This window comes from Mesoplodon mirus (assembly GCF_964341445.2).
Source record: "Mesoplodon mirus genome assembly, chromosome: 11".
NCBI lineage: Eukaryota > Metazoa > Chordata > Mammalia > Artiodactyla > Ziphiidae > Mesoplodon > Mesoplodon mirus.
Window position 1 is genome coordinate 55,078,679 of NC_138987.1, and position 18,287 is coordinate 55,096,965.

The 18,287-nt window shown below is 42.6% G+C and overlaps 1 pseudogene across 1 annotated transcript; it reads left to right on the forward strand.

The window, feature by feature from the left end:
* Positions 1-1,854: 1,854 nt before the first annotated feature.
* On the forward strand, positions 1,855-2,658 carry LOC309811939 (olfactory receptor 5V1-like; annotated as a pseudogene). Its single transcript has one exon. The product of its transcript is annotated as an olfactory receptor 5V1-like (transcript).
* Positions 2,659-18,287: the final 15,629 nt, after the last annotated feature.

Here is an 18,287-nt window from a genome sequence, read left to right on the forward strand (position 1 = left end):
AGTGTTACTGAACCAGCTTGGTTTTGCCTGATGGGCAGCAACCAAAACGCTGAGACACTGAGGTTTGCAGCACACAGAGGGCTTATTCACAAGGCAGCTAAGTGACAGGAGAACCAGTCTCAGATTTGAAACGTTTTGGGTCAGTTGACTGGTTTGTTGGTTTGGTTAGTTTTACTAGCTTCTTCCCTTGCTCCATCTCTCTGCTAAATCCGGAGTCCTATTCCACTCCCATTTCAAGTCTCTCCCTAGTTCTTTAAGAAGTCACTAGTACATAGAAGACAAAATATGTTCAAAAACATATGAAAGTACTCTATTTGCTCTATGTCTGTACCGCCCATGTGACCAATGTGTGTCTGCATGGTGTAAGCTCAAGTCCAGAAGAACAGGTAGGACCAGGAAAAGAACACAAAAACCCTGTGTTCTTGCTGCCATCTGCCAATGTGGAAAGTCATCTTTCTTAACTTTAAAAATGAGAAAACTCTATATTGTGTTGGGCTTTCTGGTTTCTTCAGCTTAACACATACACACACACACACACACACTCATCTCTTTGACTTCCACCTACAATTTTAATCATGGTTCCATCTCAAGCTCTGAGTAACAATATTCCAATATTCCCTCAGTTAGGGGAGGGACCAGAGATTCCTTCTCCCTTGGTAATCATTTAAATGTCTCTTTCTCTAGCCCAAGCATTAATTTCAGATGCTGAAATTTTCCATGGCAATTTGCTATTGGAAATTTATTATAACTAATTCATTTATTTTTTCATATATTCCACAAGTACTTATCAAGATCTTCCTGTGTGTTGGTATTATCTTCCTGCAATAACTGAGAGAAAACAAACCAGGGTAGAAATTTCTAAAGAATCTACAGTTAGGTGAGATAAGCTGAACATTTTGGCCTGTATAGGGAACATAAGGCAGGAGAATCAAGAAAAAGAAAGTATCCCCAGCTTCCAGCAGACTGATTAGAGACTGGGCAAAGTTTGAAAATGGCTTTACCAACAGTCACCAGGGCACTTGTCCAAGGAAAAAGAATGGCTTCCCAGGAGAGTGGGATCTAGGTTAATTCAGATCTTTCTATATGGCATCTCTCATGGAGTAGATGACATACATTTTTTGTCAGGATTTCCAAGTCTCATTTTCTTGGAAAGGGAAAATAGTCTGAGATGAGTGACTGCTTCAGGAATGTGCAAGACCTAGAGCAGGACCACCTCCCAAGGAGTCCTGGGCCCTCTTCCTACCCTTCCAGAAGAGTTTACCAGGGATGGTTCTCCTGCTGATGCTCAGCGAAGATTGTCAGGTAAATAGCTGGTTGGAAGAGCCCTATACTGCTCTCTGATATGGACATTTCTATCACTCAGAAAGGATTTCAAAAAGCACTGTAGGGGCTTCCCTGGTGGCACAGTGGTTGAGAGTCCACCTGCCGATGCAGGGGACACGGGTTCGTGCCCCGGTCCGGGAAGATCCCACATGCCGAGGAGCAGCTGGGCCCGTGAGCCATGGCCGCTGAGCCTGCGCGTCCGGAGCCTGTGCTCCACAACGGGAGAGGCCACAACAGTGAGAGGCCCACATACCGCAAAAAAAAAAAAAAAAAAAAAAAAAAGCACTGTAGGATAGTAGTGAGGAGCTTTGGAGTCAAGCAAACTTGGGTTGAAATCATGACTCCACCATAATGACCTTGAAAATCGACTTAAACTTACTGCGTCTCAGTTTCACTTCTATAAACAGGAGACAATAAAACCTGTACCCAGTTCTTGCTTGATGAATAAATTAATAAGCCAAACATGATGTGTGGTCATAATACAGTCTTCGTTAATATTACCTTCCTCTGTTCTCTTGAGGACAAATCTAGATGAGAAAGCAGCCCAGTAGCGACAGCAAGAACCAGACCACCTGGTTAATCCTAGAGGACTTTGAGGAGCTGCAACACCTGGACTTTCTCCCGTTCACCCTCTTTCTGGTCGTCTATGTGGTAACAGTCGGGGGCAACAACCTCATCGTGCTGGTTGTGGCCTCCAGTCGGACTCTTCACACACCCATGTACTTTTTCCTCTGCCACTTCTCCCTGCTGGAGATTGGCTATACCTCAAACATCGTGCCTCAGCTGTTGCAGAGCTTCCTGGATGGGTGGGAAACCATCTCGCTGGGCACCGTCTGGTCCAGTTCTACTCTTTTGTCTCACTGACTGCAGTTGAGTGCCTGCTACTGTCTGCCACGTCCCATGATACTATTTGGCCATCTGCCACGTCCTTCGCTACCCTGCCCTGATGAGCAGCTGGTTGTATGACTGCCTGGAGCCTAGTTCAGTGGCTTCTCGTTCTCTGCCTTCACTCTGGCCCTCGCAGCCCCTCTGCCTCTCTGCCCTGGCAGCAGGGAGATCGACAATTACTTCTGTGAGTTTACTCCACTTGTAGGGCTATTCTATGGTTATGTGGGGGTCATGTAGGGAGCTGGAGCGAGCATCTCAGGTTTCCTGACACTGGCCCCCTTCCTGTGGATTGTGGCATCCTATGCCTTCATTCTAAGCGCTGTGCTGTGAATACCTTCAAGCTATGGAAAGCAGAAAGCCTTCTCCACCTGTTCCTCTCACCTCCGAGCCTGGAGATCCAGCCTCAGTGCCACAGGTGGACTCCATTGGTGCCCTGGCACCCTCTAGTGGCCCTCTGCTCTAATGCCAACTCTCAGCCCTTCCTCCTGCCTCCCTCCCCAGCCCTAGGGGCTGCACTGGCCTTGGACACCTGCCAGCCTGATTTCATTCCTCCTCTCCCTCTAAGTGCAATGAAGTGCCCTACAGAGGTTTAGGATCTCTTGGAGAAAAGAAAAGGATAATCCACCATCTAAAAGGCCACAGGATGTTTGCAAATCATGTATCTGATAATGGTCTGTAGCCCACCAGCCAAGCCCCCTGCTGCCCATTGGGGTACCTGCGTGGCTCCTCCCATCCCAGGTGATAAGGGGATTTCAGGCCCCATAGCACCCGAGGGGTGGACACTGGTCGTCCTCAACACCCTCAAGGAGTGAGTGCTGGATTGTTTTGAACCCAGATTACTTCCCATTTCTGCCCTCAAAGGCTGGGGGCTTCAGCATGCCTCCGGTAGAACACACAGTATTTGCAAGTCTTTGAGAACCAAGAGAATAGTCTTCACTTTTCTGAAAAGTGCATCTTATTATTTCACAACAGTGACCGTTTTCAAACTGGCTCCCGGGGGTGCCCTCTCACTCTTCTTTATTTCTCTGAAAGTGGCCATGGCAGTTTGGCTATCACCCATCCCCACCCCATGTGACAAGGCCAGTGGGGTCAGCTCCTGGCCGCCCTTACCTTCACTGGAGATTAACCCAGACTCCCAGCCTTAGACTGAACATGACGCCCCTGCTGTTCCCTGTCACCACTTCTCATCTCCTTCGCCTGTCTTGTTTCCTCCAGCTTTTCAGTTTCAGAGTTAGCTGACTGTCACCACTCACAGTCCCCGCAGAGTCCAGAGATTTCTCCTCGAAGGAAAGGTTCTGGAGAAATCAGAGGGATAAAGAGTGCAGCCAATTCTTGCCTTGTGCTGATGCCCAAGAGGGTGAAGAGAGTGAGTGTTTTCTCATTAGAATTTTTAAATCCTCCAAGTAATAGATCATTTGGGAGCATCCTGTGTCTTCCTGCTCGTTCTAATAATATGTTGTTCCTAAATTTTAATGAGGGAAATTCTTTATCTCATAAATATACCGACTGGGAGATCCATTTTAAAAATGGTATCGAGGTAACTCCAAGCGTTTACAAAGAATGAGGACGCAGCGTCCTGTGTTCAGACACTGGCTGAGAGCTTCCCGCCTGGAGCCTGGGACCCATCGGAGGGCGGGACAGACAGGACCCTCCTCCCATGGGTGGGCCTCCTCAGGAGCATCCCAGACATGGGCCCACCTCATTGCAAATTTCTCATTCGGCCAGTGGCAGGCAGCTGGCTAGAGATGTGGACAAAAGAAAAGTGCCCCCAAGATGGCGGAAGAGTAAGACGCGGAGATCACCGTCCTCCCCACGGATACACCAGAAATACAGCTACACGTGGAACAACTCCTACAGAACACCTACTGAACGCTGGCAGAAGACCCCAGACCTCCCAAAAGGCAAGAAACTCCCCACATACCTGGGTAGGGCAAAGCGGAGAGATTCCCGCACAGAGGATCGGTGCCGAGCGGCACTCACCAGCCCGAGAGGCTTGTCTGCTCGCCCCGGCGGCGCTGGAAGCTGAGGCTCGGGCTTCGGTCAGAGCGCAGGGAGAGGACTGGGGCTGGCGGCGGGAACTCAGCCGGAAGGGGGCTAATGAGCCACAGCTAGCCGGCAGGGAGTCCGGGAAAACTCTGGAGCTGCCGAAGAGGCAAGAGACTTTTTCTTCCCTCTTGGTTTCCTGGTGCGCGAGGAGAGGGGATTAAGAGCGCTGCTTAAAGGGGCTCCACAGACGGGCGCGAGTCACGACTGAAAGCGCGGAGCCCAGTGACGGGCGTGGGACGCTGGGGCTGCTGCTGCCGCCGCCAAGAAGCCTGTGTGCGAGCGCAGGGCACTGTCCACACCGCCCTTCCGGGAGCCTGTGCATCCCGCCACTGCCGGGGTCCCAGGATCCAGGGGCGGCTTCCCTGGGAGAACGCACGGCGCGCCTCGGGCTGGTGCAACGTCACGCCGACCTCTGCCGCTGCAGGCTCGCCCCGCACTCCGTGCCCCTCCCTCCCGCCCGGCCTGAGTGAGCCAGAGTCCCCGAAGAGGCTGCTCCTTTAACCCTGTCCTGTCTGAGCGAAGAACAGACGCCCTCCGGCGACCTACACGCAGAGGCGGGGCCAAATCCAAAGCTGAGACCCAGGAGCTGTGAGAACAAAGAAGAGAAAGGGAAACCTCTCCCAGCAGCCTCAGAAGCAGCGGATTAAAGCTCCACAATCAACTTGATGTACCCTGCATCTATGGAATACATGAATGGACAACAAATCATCCCAAACTGAGGAGCCAGGAGTCAGTGCTGTGCCTCTGAGGTGGGAGAGCCAACTTCAGGACACTGGTCCACAAGAGACCTCCCAGCTCCACGTAATATCAAACGGCGAAAATCTCCCAGAGATGTCCATCTCAACACCAAGACCCAGCTTCACTCAACGACCAGCAAGCTACAGTGCTGGACACCCTATGCCAAACAACTAGCAAGACAGGAACACAACGCCACCCATTAGCAGAGAGGCTGCCTAAAATCACAAAAAGTCCACAGACACCCCAAAACACACCACCAGACGTGGACCAGCCCACCAGAAAGACAAGATCCAGCCTCATCCACCAGAACACAGGCACTAGTCCCCTCCACCAGGAAGCCTACACAACCCAGTGAACCAACCTCACCCACTGGGGACAGACACCAAAAACAACGGGAACTACGAACCTGCAGCCTGCAAAAAGGAGACCCCAAACACAGTAACATAAGCAAAATGAGAAGACAGAAAAACACACAGCAGGAGAAGGAGCAAGATAAAAACCCACCAGACATAACAACTGAAGAGGTAATAGGCAGTCTACCTGAAAAAGAATTCAGAATAATGATGGTAAAGATGATCCAAGATTCTATTTCTCAGATCCAAAATCTTGGAAATAGAATAGACAAAATGCAAGAAACAGTTAACAAGGACCTAGAAGAACTAAAGATGAATCAAGCATCGATTAAAAACACAATAAATGAAATAAAAAATACTCTAAGGCCTCCCTGGTGGCGCAGTGGTTGAGAGTCCGCCTGCCGATGCAGGGGATACGGGTTCGTGCCCCGGTCTGGGAGGATCCCATATGCCGCGGAGCGGCTGGGCCCGTGAGCCATGGCCGCTGAGCCTGCGCGTCCGGAGCCTGTGCTCCGCAACGGGAGAGGCCACAACAGTGAGAGGCCCGCGTACGGAAAAAAAAAAAAAAAATACTCTAGATGGGATCAATAGCAGAATAACTGAGGCAGAAGAACGGATAAGTGAGGTGGAAGATAAAATAGTGGAAATAACTGCTGCAGAGCAAAATAAAGAAAAAGAATGAAAAAAACAGAGGACAGTCTCAGAGACCTCTGGGACAACATTAAACGCACCAACATTCGAATTATAGGGGTTCCAGAAGAAGAAGAGAAAAAGAAAGGGACTGAGAAAATATTTGAAGAGATTATAGTTGAAAACTTCCCTAATATGGGAAAGGAAATAGTTAATCAAGTCCAGGAGGCACAGAGAGTCCCATACAGAATAAATCCAAGGAGAAATACGCCAAGACACATATTAATCAAACTGTCAAAAATTAAACACAAAGAAATCATATTAAAAGCAGCAAGGCAAAAACAACAAATAACACACAAGGGAATCCCCATCAGGATAACAGCTGATCTCTCAGCAGAAACTCTACACGCCAGAAGGGAGTGGCAGGACATAATTAAAGTGATGAAGGAGAAAAACCTGCAACCAAGATTACTCTACCCAGCAAGGATCTCATTCAGATTTGATGGAGAAATTAAAACCTTTACAGACAAGCAAAAGCTGAGAGAGTTCAGCACCACCAAACCAGCTTTACAACAAATGCTAAAGGAACTTCTCTAGGCAAGAAACACAACACAAGGAAAAGACCTACAATAACGAACCCAAAACAATTAAGAAAATGGGAATAGGAACATACATATCGATAATTACCTTAAATGTAAATGGACTAAATGCTCCCACCAAAAGACACAGATTGGCTGAATGGATACAAAAACAAGACCCATATATATGCTGTCTACAAGAGACCCACTTCAGACCTAGAGACACATACAGACTGAAAGTAAGGGGATGGAAAAAGATATTCCATGCAAATGGAAACCAAAAGAAAGCTGGAGTAGCAATTCTCATATCAGACAAAATAGACTTTAAAATAAAGACTACTAGAAGAGACAAAGAAGGACACTACATAATGATCAAGGGATCAATCCAAGAAGAAGATATAACAATTGTAAATATTTATGCACCAAACATAGGAGCACCTCAATACATAAGGCAAATACTAACAGCCATAAAAGGAGTAATCGACAGTAACACAATCATAGTAGGGGACTTTAACACCCCACTTTCACCAATGGACAGATCATCCAAAATGAAAATAAATAAGGAAACACAAGCTTTAAATGATACATTAAACAAGATGGACTTAATTGATATTTATAGGACATTCCATCCAAAAACAACAGAATACACATTTTTCTCAAGTGCTCATGGAACATTCTCCAGGATAGATCATATCTTGGGTCACAAATCAAGCCTTGGTAAATTTAAGAAAATTGAAATTGTATCAAGTATCTTTTCCGACCACAATGCTATGAGACTAGATATCAATTACAGGAAAAGAACTGTAAAAAATACAAACACATGGAGGCTAAACAATACACTACTTAATAACAAAGTGATCACTGAAGAAATCAAAGGGGAAATTAAAAAATACCTAGAAACAAATGACAATGGAGACACGACGACCCAAAACCTATGGGATGCAGCAAAAGCAGTTCTAAGAGGGAAGTTTATAGCAATACAATCCCACCTTAAGAAACAGGAAACATCTCGAATAAACAACCTAACCTTGTACCTAAAGCAATTAGAGAAAGAAGAACAAAAACATCCCAAAGTTAGCAGAAGGAAAGAAATCATAAAAATCAGATCAGAAATAAATGAAAAAGAAATGAAGGAAACGATAGCAAAGATCAATAAAACTAAAAGCTGGTTCTTTGAGAAGATAAACAAAATTGATAAACCATTAGCCAGACTCATCAAGAAAAAAAGGGAGAAGACTCAAATCAATAGAATTAGAAATGAAAAAGGAGAAGTAACAACTGACACTGCAGAAATACAAAAGATCATGAGAGATTACTATAAGCAACTCTATGCCAATAAAATGGACAACCTGGAAGAAATGGACAGATTCTTAGAAATGCACAACCTGCCAAGACTGAATCAGGAAGAAATAGAAAATATGAACAGACCAATCACAAGCACTGAAATTGAAACTGTGATAAAAAATCTTCCAACAAACAAAAGCCCAGGACCAGATGGCTTCACAGGTGAATTCTATCAAGCATTTAGAGAAGAGCTAACACCTATCCTTCTCAAACTCTTCCAAAATATAGCAGAGGGAGGAACACTCCCAAACTCATTCTACGAGGCCACCATCACCTTGATACCAAAACCAGACAAGGATGTCACAAAGAAAGAAAACTACAGGCCAATATCACTGATGAACATAGATGCAAAAATCCTCAACAAAATACTAGCAAACAGAATCTAACAGCATATTAAAAGGATCATACACCATGATCAAGTGGGGTTTATTCCAGGAATGCAAGGGTTCTTCAATATACGCAAATCAATCAACGTGATACACCACATTAACAAATTGAAGGAGAAAAACCATATGATCATCTCAATAGATGCAGAGAAAGCTTTCGACAAAATTCAACACCCATTTATGATAAAAACCCTGCAGAAAGTAGGCATAGAGGGAACTTTCCTCAACATAATAAAGGCCATATATGACAAACCCACAGCCAACATCGTCCTCAATGGTGAAAAACTGAAACCATTTCCACTAAGATCAGGAACAAGACAAGGTTGCCCACTCTCACCACTCTTATTCAACCTAGTTTTGGAAGTTTTAGCCACAGCAATCAGAGAAGAAAAGGAAATAAAAGGAATCCAAATGGGAAAAGAAGAAGTAAAGCTGTCACTGTTTGCAGATGACATGATACTATACATAGAGAATCCTAAAGATGCTACCAGAAAACTAATAGAGCTAATCAATGAATTTGGTAAAGTTGCAGGATACAAAATTAATGCACAGAAATCTCTGGCATTCCTATATACTAATGATGAAAAATCTGAAAGTGAAATCAAGAAAACACTCCCATTTACCACTGCAACAAAAAGAATAAAATATCTAGGAATAAACCTACCTAAGGAGACAAAAGACCTGTATGCAGAAAATTATAAGACACTGATGAAAGAAATTAAAGATGATACAAATAGATGGAGAGATGTACCATGTTCTTGGATTGGAAGAATCAACATTGTGAAAATGACTCTACTACCCAAAGCAATCTACAGATTCAATGCAATCCCTATCAAACTACCACTGGCATTTTTCACCGAACTAGAGCAAAAAATTTCACAATTTGTATGGAAACACAAAAGACCCCGAATAGCCAAAGCAATCTTGAGAACGAAAAATGGAGCTGGAGGAATCAGGCTCCCTGACTTCAGACTATACTACAAAGCTACAGTAATCAAGACAGTATGGTACTGGCACAAAAACAGAAAGATAGATCAATGGAACAGGATAGAAAACCCAGAGATAAACCCACGGACATATGGTCACCTTATCTTTGATAAAGGAGGCAGGAATGTACAGTGGAGAAAGGACAGTCTCTTCAATAAGTGGTGCTGGGAAAACTGGATAGGGACATGTAAAGGTATGAGATTAGATCACTCCCTAACACCATACACAAAAATAGGCTCAAAATGGATTAAAGACCTAAATGTAAGGCCAGAAACTATCAAACTCTTAGAGGAAAACATAGGCAGAACACTCTATGACATAAATCACAGCAAGATCCTTTTTGACCCACCTCCTAGAGAAATGGAAATAAAGACAAAAATAAACACATGGGACCTAATGAAACTTCAAAGCTTTTGCACAGCAAAGGAAACCATAAACAAGACCAAAAGACAACCCTCAGAATGGGAGAAAATATTTGTAAATGAAGCAACTGACAAAGGATTAATCTCCAAAATTTATAAGCAGCTCATGCAGCTCAATAACAAAAAAACAAACAACCCAATCCAAAAATGGGCAGAAGACCTAAATAGACATTTCTCCACTGAAGATATACAGACTGCCAACAAACACATGAAAGGATGCTCAACATCTTTGCTCATTAGAGAAATGCAAATCAAAACTACCATGAGATATCATCTCACACCAGTCAGAATGGCCATCATCAAAAAATCTAGAAACAATAAATGCTGGAGAGGGTGTGGAAAAAAAGGAACACTCTTGCACTGCTGGTGGGAATGTGAATTGGTACAGCCACTATGGAGAACGGTATGGAGGTTCCTTAAAAAACTACAAATAGAGCTACCATATGACCCAGCAATCCCACTACTGGGCATATACCCTGAGAAAACCATAATTCAAAAAGAGACATGTACCAAAATGTTCATAGCAGCCCTATTTACAATAGCCCGGAGATGGAAACAACCTAAGTGTCCATCATCAGATGAATGGGTAAAGAAGATGTGGCACATATATACAATGGAATATTACTCAGCCATAAAAAGAAATGAAATTGAGCTATTTGTAATGAGGTGGATGGACCTAGAGTCTGTCATACAGAGTGAAGTAAGTCAGAAAGAGAAAGACAAATACTGTATGCTGACACATATATATGGAATTTAAGAAAAAAAATGTCATGAAGAACATAGGGGTAAGACATGAATAAAGACACAGACCTACTAGAGAATGGACTTGAGGATATGGGGAGGGGGAAGGGTAAGCTGTGACAAAGTGAAAGAGCGGCATGGACATATATACACTACCAAACGTAAGGTAGATAGCTAGTGGGAAGCAGCCGCATAGCACAGGGAGATCAGCTCGGTGCTTTGTGACCGCCTGGAGGGGTGGGATAGGGAGGGTGGGAGGGAGACGCAAAAGGGAGGGGATATGGGAACATATTCGTATGTATAACTGATTAAATTTGTTATAAAGCAAAAAATAAAAAAAATATTAAAAAAAAAGAAAAGTGCCCAGCAGCCTGGGATCACCCCAGGGCATGGCCTCAGGAACCTGGTCCAACCCATCAGCACCTCTAGGGAGCAACACACCTTGGCAGGAGCTCTTCTGGTCTGGGATGTGGCAGGAAAGGGAGAGGGAGATGTGCTGGAGAGGGTGGCAGAAGGCCTGAGAGTTGGCGTTCTAGAGGATGGCCACTAGAGGACACCAGAGCACCGGCGGAGCCCACCTGAGGCTCTGGGGCCCGATTTCCAGCCTAGACCCCAAAGAGGTGCCCAGAGGAGAGGGGTTGATTACCGGACACCTCTAACTCTCCGACCCACATTGTCTCGCCTCACAGAGGAGACAGAAGTCTGCCTTCATCATCTGATGGGGGCACTTCCAGCCTGTTGGAGTGGCCCAGTGACCAGACAGCCTCACAGGCTGTCTGCGGTCTGACTGCCTTTTGTTTCTCCAGAGGCAGTACTCTGGACCCAGAAAAACCTGGCTTGAGTCTTGTGCTTGCAGTTTTCAAGCTGCAGGGCTGCGTGAGTGGTGGCATGTGGAAAACAGGGATGGTGGACGTGAACTTGGAACATGTAAAAGTGGTGGTATTTTGGTGGGCAGGCTGTATTCTTCCCTGTGCCCTCTTTCTGGAGAGTTCTCCCCAAACTTCCTTCTTCCCTTTCCAGCTGAGCCTCTCCCTTCTGTCCCCACACCCCTGCTGGATGGAACAGACACATGTACCCCAATGTTCCTAGCAACACGAGTTACAATAGCCAAGACATGGAAGCAACCTAAATGTCCATCAGCAGAGGAATGGATAAAGAAGATGTGGTATTTTTATATATAATGGAGTATTAGTCATAAAAAAGAATGAAATAATGTCATATGCAGCAACATGGATGGACCTAGAGATTATCATACTAAGTGAAGTAAGCCAAAGACAAATATCATATGATATCGCTTATATGTGGAATCTAAAAAAAATGATACAAATGAACTTATTTACAAAACAGAAACAGATTCACAGACATAGAAAACAAACTTATTGTTATCAAAAGGGAAAGGGGGGTGAGGGAGGGATAAATTAGGAGGTTGGGATTAACATACACACTACTATATATAAACTAGATAACCAACAAGGACCTACTATATAGCACAGGGAACTCTACTCAAAATTTTGTAATAACCTATAAGGGAAAAGAATCTGAAAAGGAATATATATATCTGAATCACTTTGCTGTACACCTGAAACTAACACGATATTGTAAATCAACTATACTTCAAATTTTTTTAATTTTTTAAAAATTTTCAGTTAGCAGGAAAAAAAAAGTCTCCTGAGTGTCCAAACCAACATTTGCCTCAGACCAATATCTGATTCTCTAATGAATTCTCTGCAAAAAGGAGACACAGTGAGCTTCCCTTAATGTGGGGGGAAACAACAGCCCCCTTTAAATGGTCCTTCATACTATCTGCTGTGGTTAATGAGCTGAAGGGAAGGTTGAATCATCAGTCCTGTAAGCATGTGTAGCCCATATCCAGGGACAAGCATACACTGGTCCATTAACTTGGGGCCATTCCATTCGAGTTAGCCTGTCCTTCCCTTTAGCGGGAATGGGTCACTGCCAGAGGATCTAATTAATGGGGAAGGGAATAAACTGTGAGGATGAACTCTTGAGAACCCCACATAAAATCCCCAGAGTCAAGCTTCACCCACCATATCATGATGAATATTAGTATTCCACGTGTTATTAGCTGTTCTGTGGAAACATTTTAAGACATATTCCATATTGCATTCTAAGGAATTCAAAATGTTTATTACAGTAAAGTAAATCAACCTAGTTATTTTGAACAAATAACTTTTAAATTCTCAAATGAACATCATTGGACACTAACTTTATGAGATACAATTTGAAAAATGGAGCTCTTTGGTGTGTGATTATAGCTGAAGGGCCAGTTTTTGCCACTGAGAGCAAAGGAAGAGGTCCTATAAAGTTCAACAACAGGAAAACACTGGTGGTTTCAGAATTCAGTAAAGTGGTTGCCCTGGGGGAAATATGTTCTGGAAGGGTGGTCACGGGCTCTGCTGGGACACAGTAATATTTCTTTTCTTGGTCTGGTTCCTGGTTACCTGAGTGTATTTACCTTGTGAAAAGTAATCAAGCTTTACACCTATGATTTTTACATACACCTCAATGGATATTATACTTTAACAAAATTAGACTTCAAGAAAAGAGCTGCTTTGAGGTGGAGACAGGAGTTGGAGTTACACCTGTGGGCCACCTGGCACCTACACTCTGTGGCAAAGACGTGAGGTGCTTTCAAAGGTAGTGTAGGGCATTGGCTAAGAGCACTGGGTTCAGAGCCAGATAGAACTGGATTTGAATCCCCGTTTTGTGGCTCCTGGCTACATAAGCAACAAGGAGAGCAATAGATTAGGCCAGATACAGTCAGGGGCCAGACCATGAAAGACCCTGTAAAGTCAAGATACGGATTTTGACAATTGTAAGTATTAGAATATGTTGAGAAATCACCGTATTGAGGGAGAATGAATAAAATGGATCAAGAAATTTTATCCAATCAGATGAGTACTGTTATATCTTTTTAACAATTCCTCAAATATATAAAAAATTTTGCCAGAGAAATAAAATTGGAGCTGTGCTTGCATTACATCAAAAGAATACCAACCATTATGTTGATTTTGGGAACTTTGACATATGTGCTAATAAAAAAAAACTATAAGAACTTGTATAACACCCATTTAGTTCTACTTCTATAGACTTATAAGCAGACAATTTTTGTTCTCAGAGAATATGATAAACAATTCCACAATATTCTTACTGTAATTGTGAGGTATATAAGAATATAAACATTGATTAAACCTATATCTTTTAACTATTAAAAATTATCTTGTGCTAAACTGACTTTTTTGAACTGATCATCTTTCTTAGGGGCAAGATGAACAATTTAATCAATTAGTCTTGACTACATGTTCTCTGACCTTTCAGTACAAATGCAAGAATGGATCCGGATAGTCACACTTCTTTCTTTTTACATTAATTGCTGGGTATGTTTCTCCATACGGAAAAAAATGAAAAACGTTAATTTTTTGGTGTCATCACAGATAGAAAAGAAAACCTGCTTTTACATTTCCATGTCATCACTTCACACATTAAAACTAAGTGACAACTAACACTCCAATCTCACTTTAACAAGCAAGCATCTCGGGTATACTTTAGAACAGGATGACCCAGAGAAATTATCAGTGTGGTGTCCAAAAGAGAGTGTGGTGTCAGAGTCCAAGTGTGGCTTTGAGCACTGGCTTTGCCAGTTAGCATCTTAATGGCACGACTAACACATGCTAAACCTACCAGAACCTCCTTTTTCTTATCCATATAATATCACTAACAATATCTACCTCCTAACGTTCTTCAAACAATAAAACAGGTAACATGAAGTTGTCTAGCAAAGAGTTGATATTATATAAGTTTAATATTTTCCTTCTTTCCCTTGTATATGGAAAGGAAATTTAACAATATCATGGTATTATTTATTCACAATATAACTTTCAAAGTAGCTGCTCTTCTAGGTAGAGTCTTAAGAACTGGACATTAAAGCCACATGATTTGAAGTAAGATGGTAAAGCTTATTCTTGTTTTTTAATTGATCTATAAGATGAAAGTTGATATATACGTTTGCTAGGGCTGCCATAACAAGATTCCACAGACTGGGTGCCTTAAACAACAGAAATCTATTTTCTCACTGCTCTGGAGGCTGAAGGCCCAGGATAAAGGTGCTGACAGTTTTGTTTTTTCCAAGACCTCTCTCCTTGGCTTGCAGATGGCCATCTTACTGCTGTGCCCTCACGTGGTCCCTCTTCTGTACACATTTCTGGTGTCTCTCTGTGTCCTAATCTCCTCTTCTTATAAAGACAACAGTCATAGTGGATTAGAGCCCACTCCCACAGCCTCATTTTAATTTTACCTTAATTGCCTCTGTAAGGGTTCTATCTGCAAATACAGTCACATTCTGAGGAACTGGGGTTTAAGGTTCAACAGATGAATTTGAGGGACACAAATTACATTGTTGGGGGTGTAGGAAAAATTTCAATATTTTCAAATATTTAAATGATTTTAATCCTAAGAAGGAACAAAATGATACTTTAATAGAGAAGTTTTCTCCCCTACAGTATTATTTTTTTCCCCTATGGTATTATTTAAGGTGAAAGATGATGCCTGTGGAAGATGATGTTAAACATCGCTCACTATCTGTGCCCCCATCCTTCAAAGCATGAGCTTCTCCCTCTCCCACTGTATTTACTCTGAATATTTGGGATAATTTTGGAATAGCACTTACAGCTGATTTAAAAAATAAATTACTTCACAGCAAATCTACTGTAGATAAAAAATACCTCCTAGTATCACATGGACATTTCAGGGGTGGCTTGGCCCATGACAGCAGGTGCACTCTCTGCTTTGGGCTGATGTTCTTTTGTATACATCTTGTCTTTTTTCTTTTCTTTCAGCTAAGGCTGGGGTTCTTAACCTGACAGCTGTGGGTGAGGGTTAAGAGAGCCCACTGCTTCCCTGAAATGTATACAGAATGGTGTGCGGACCCGTGTCATTTCCCTGTGGAGATGCTTCATGTGTTTTTGCAGATCTTTGAAAGGGTTTTGCACTCTGTCCTTCAATCATTGAACTAATGTTTACTATGGTAATGTTTATTTCTATATGCTGGGCACAGTTCTAAATGCTGGTAATACAGTCATGAACTACAAAGACAGCAGCCCTGTTCTTACAGAGCTAACATTCTCAATCCCAAAAAGGCTAGGAAGCCCTAATCTAAAGCTTAAGGTAACTTGTTATGGCTGTTCTCCTTGTATTCCAAAAATGAATAATTACTTGATTGTCTTATGAATGGAAATCTTCTGAGTCAACTTTTTGTTGTTGTTATCATTAAAGTAATTATGGGAGGGCTTCCCTGGTGGCGCAGTGGCTGAGAGTCCGCCTGCCGGTGCAGGGGACGCGGGTTTGTGCCCCGGTCTGGGAGGATCCCACGTGCCACGGAGCGGCTGGGCCTGTGAGCCATGGCTGCTGAGCCTGCACATCCTGAGCCTGTGCTCCGCAACGGGAGAGGCCACAGCAGTGAGAGGCCCGCGTACCGCCAAAATAAATAAATAAATAAATAAAGTAATTATGGGAAATCATGTTTACTACTAAAATTTTATCTATATATAAAACTACATCTACCTATGCATGCATAAATATACACTTATATATTAATTATATATATTTGTGTATACATGTGATTGTACAAAACCTTTTCTGTTTTAAATTATTTCACTACTATGCTTTTCCACCTCCAAAATAAAATGGAAATTTTATATCAGTTTAATACTGTTTTGATGTCTTAGCAATTAAACGGATTTTGCTATCAGAAAACTGGACTTTATTCTCCACGGACTTAGAAAAATCAGTAACTTACATAGCATAGATATTCAGCAAATCTTGGTACAAAGAATAAAAAGTTGCAGGATGGATGAAAGGGTAAATAAATGACAAGTCTACATTTAGAAATAAAGGGTTTTAAAAGCTAAACTCCTTTGTGGTTATACATACCAAGAGTATACAAACTAGTAATTCCAGGACACCACTTCATGTGAGAAACACAACTGAAAACCATTTCCTACAGACAGCAGGCTTTCGGCCAGGTTACTTTCTGCAATCTAAGATGCCTATAAAATGCCTATTATAGAACAAAGGAAAGAACAAACTAGAACTTCCATCATATTTAACCTTGCCTATTATGTAAACAGAAGCCATAAACCCTTTGTGGTACTGGGTCACCCTCTCTCCACAGTACATTTCTTGAACCTAGGGGATATCATTTAGCTTTTTTTAAAAACAACGTTGTAATTACATGGCTGCTTACAGAGCCACATGCAAGGGCCTTTGAAGCAGGAGCATTCAGTGGGGCAAAAATCACACTTCTAGACTTGAATAATTTTCTCTTTTCTACAAAATGAAGTATAGCATAGAATTTTTAAGGAATAAAATTGAAATATAGCAAAAAATGTTGGAGTCATATTCAAATTAATCGAGTTTTGACTTTCCTAGGTTGTGTTAATTTGCTAGGTAGTTTTAGGTAATCAGATGATAGAGGTCAATAGGCCTATAGAGATATTACTGAAATTTTCCAGAACTCTTTTTTTTTTAATGTAATAATTGCACTAGCTCAAAGGAATAGATGACATCCAGAAATAATGAACTATTAAGTGGGCGAGTTAGCGCCAATAGGAATTTCTAAACCAAACTCTGAGCAGGGCTACTCTTAAGGTAAGGAGTGTCCATCACTCACTCGCACTCGTACAAGAGTACCATCTGCTATTGGATGGTATCACTTATCTCTCTGCAAAAAAAGCAGCCTTTAGGGGTGGTAGGCCTGAGCTTCTGGACTAATTATAAGTTAGATGATCTTGCTTAGCTACATTTCCCAAGCAGTTTTATCTAAATTTCCTGCCTGACCCCTATTTTATTTTATTTTATTATCTACTCTAATTTTATTATCTACTCTAACTTTTGCCAAGAGCTAGAATGCACAGTTAATCTGCCCCTTGATTTGGGAGCAGATGTAGTGGCTGCACCGTCCCATCGGTGGGCTAAATGACTCCTGACAACACTGGGATGTTATCCTCTAAGGAGTGATGGAGATGGAGAATCTGGAACTGGTCTGTAAAGGACAAAGGGTCCCTGAAGAGGGGAGGGTTAAATTTATCTTGCAAAGTGTCTGATACTGCATTTACATTATAGAACTCAGATTGGGGGAGGGTGTATTTGATTAATATATGGCCATTATAGAATATAAGTTGAAAATTATTATTGAATTTACTAAGAAAGGATTGACTGGCCTTTCTTGCTAGGCTACAAGAGCACCAAGATTAAGTGTATCTCCTGAGAGGTAAGATGATGGACCACTTAGGGAGAGGGCCTTGGTACTTTTATTAGTGACATAGGTGTGAAGGGCAAATGGCTTTGGTGACTGGAATATAAGTCAAACCTACTACTAGGGTAGTGTTATGGAATGGTGCAAGCTGGTAGACTAGAGCATGATTGCTTCAGATCAAAAAGCAATCACCAGGGGGACTTCCCTGGCAGTCCAGTGGTTAAGAATCCACTTTCCCATGCAGGGAACGTGGGTTCAATTCCTGGATGGAGAACTAAGATCCCACATACCAGGGGACAACTAAGCCCATGCACTGCAGCTACTGAGCCCTCGCTCTCTGGAGTCTGCACCTCACAGCTAGAGAAAAGCCCACGCACCGCAACAAAGAGCCTGCATGCCACAATGAAGATCCCGCATGCCATGACCAAGACCTGATACAGCTAAATATATAAATAAATAAATAAATAAATAAAAGCAATCACCAGGGAAGCAGCTGAATTTGGAAGGTCAGAGCAGAGGAATTTTCACCAAAGCCTTGTAGTAGCACACTACTACCAAATTCCACTATTAAAGAGCTC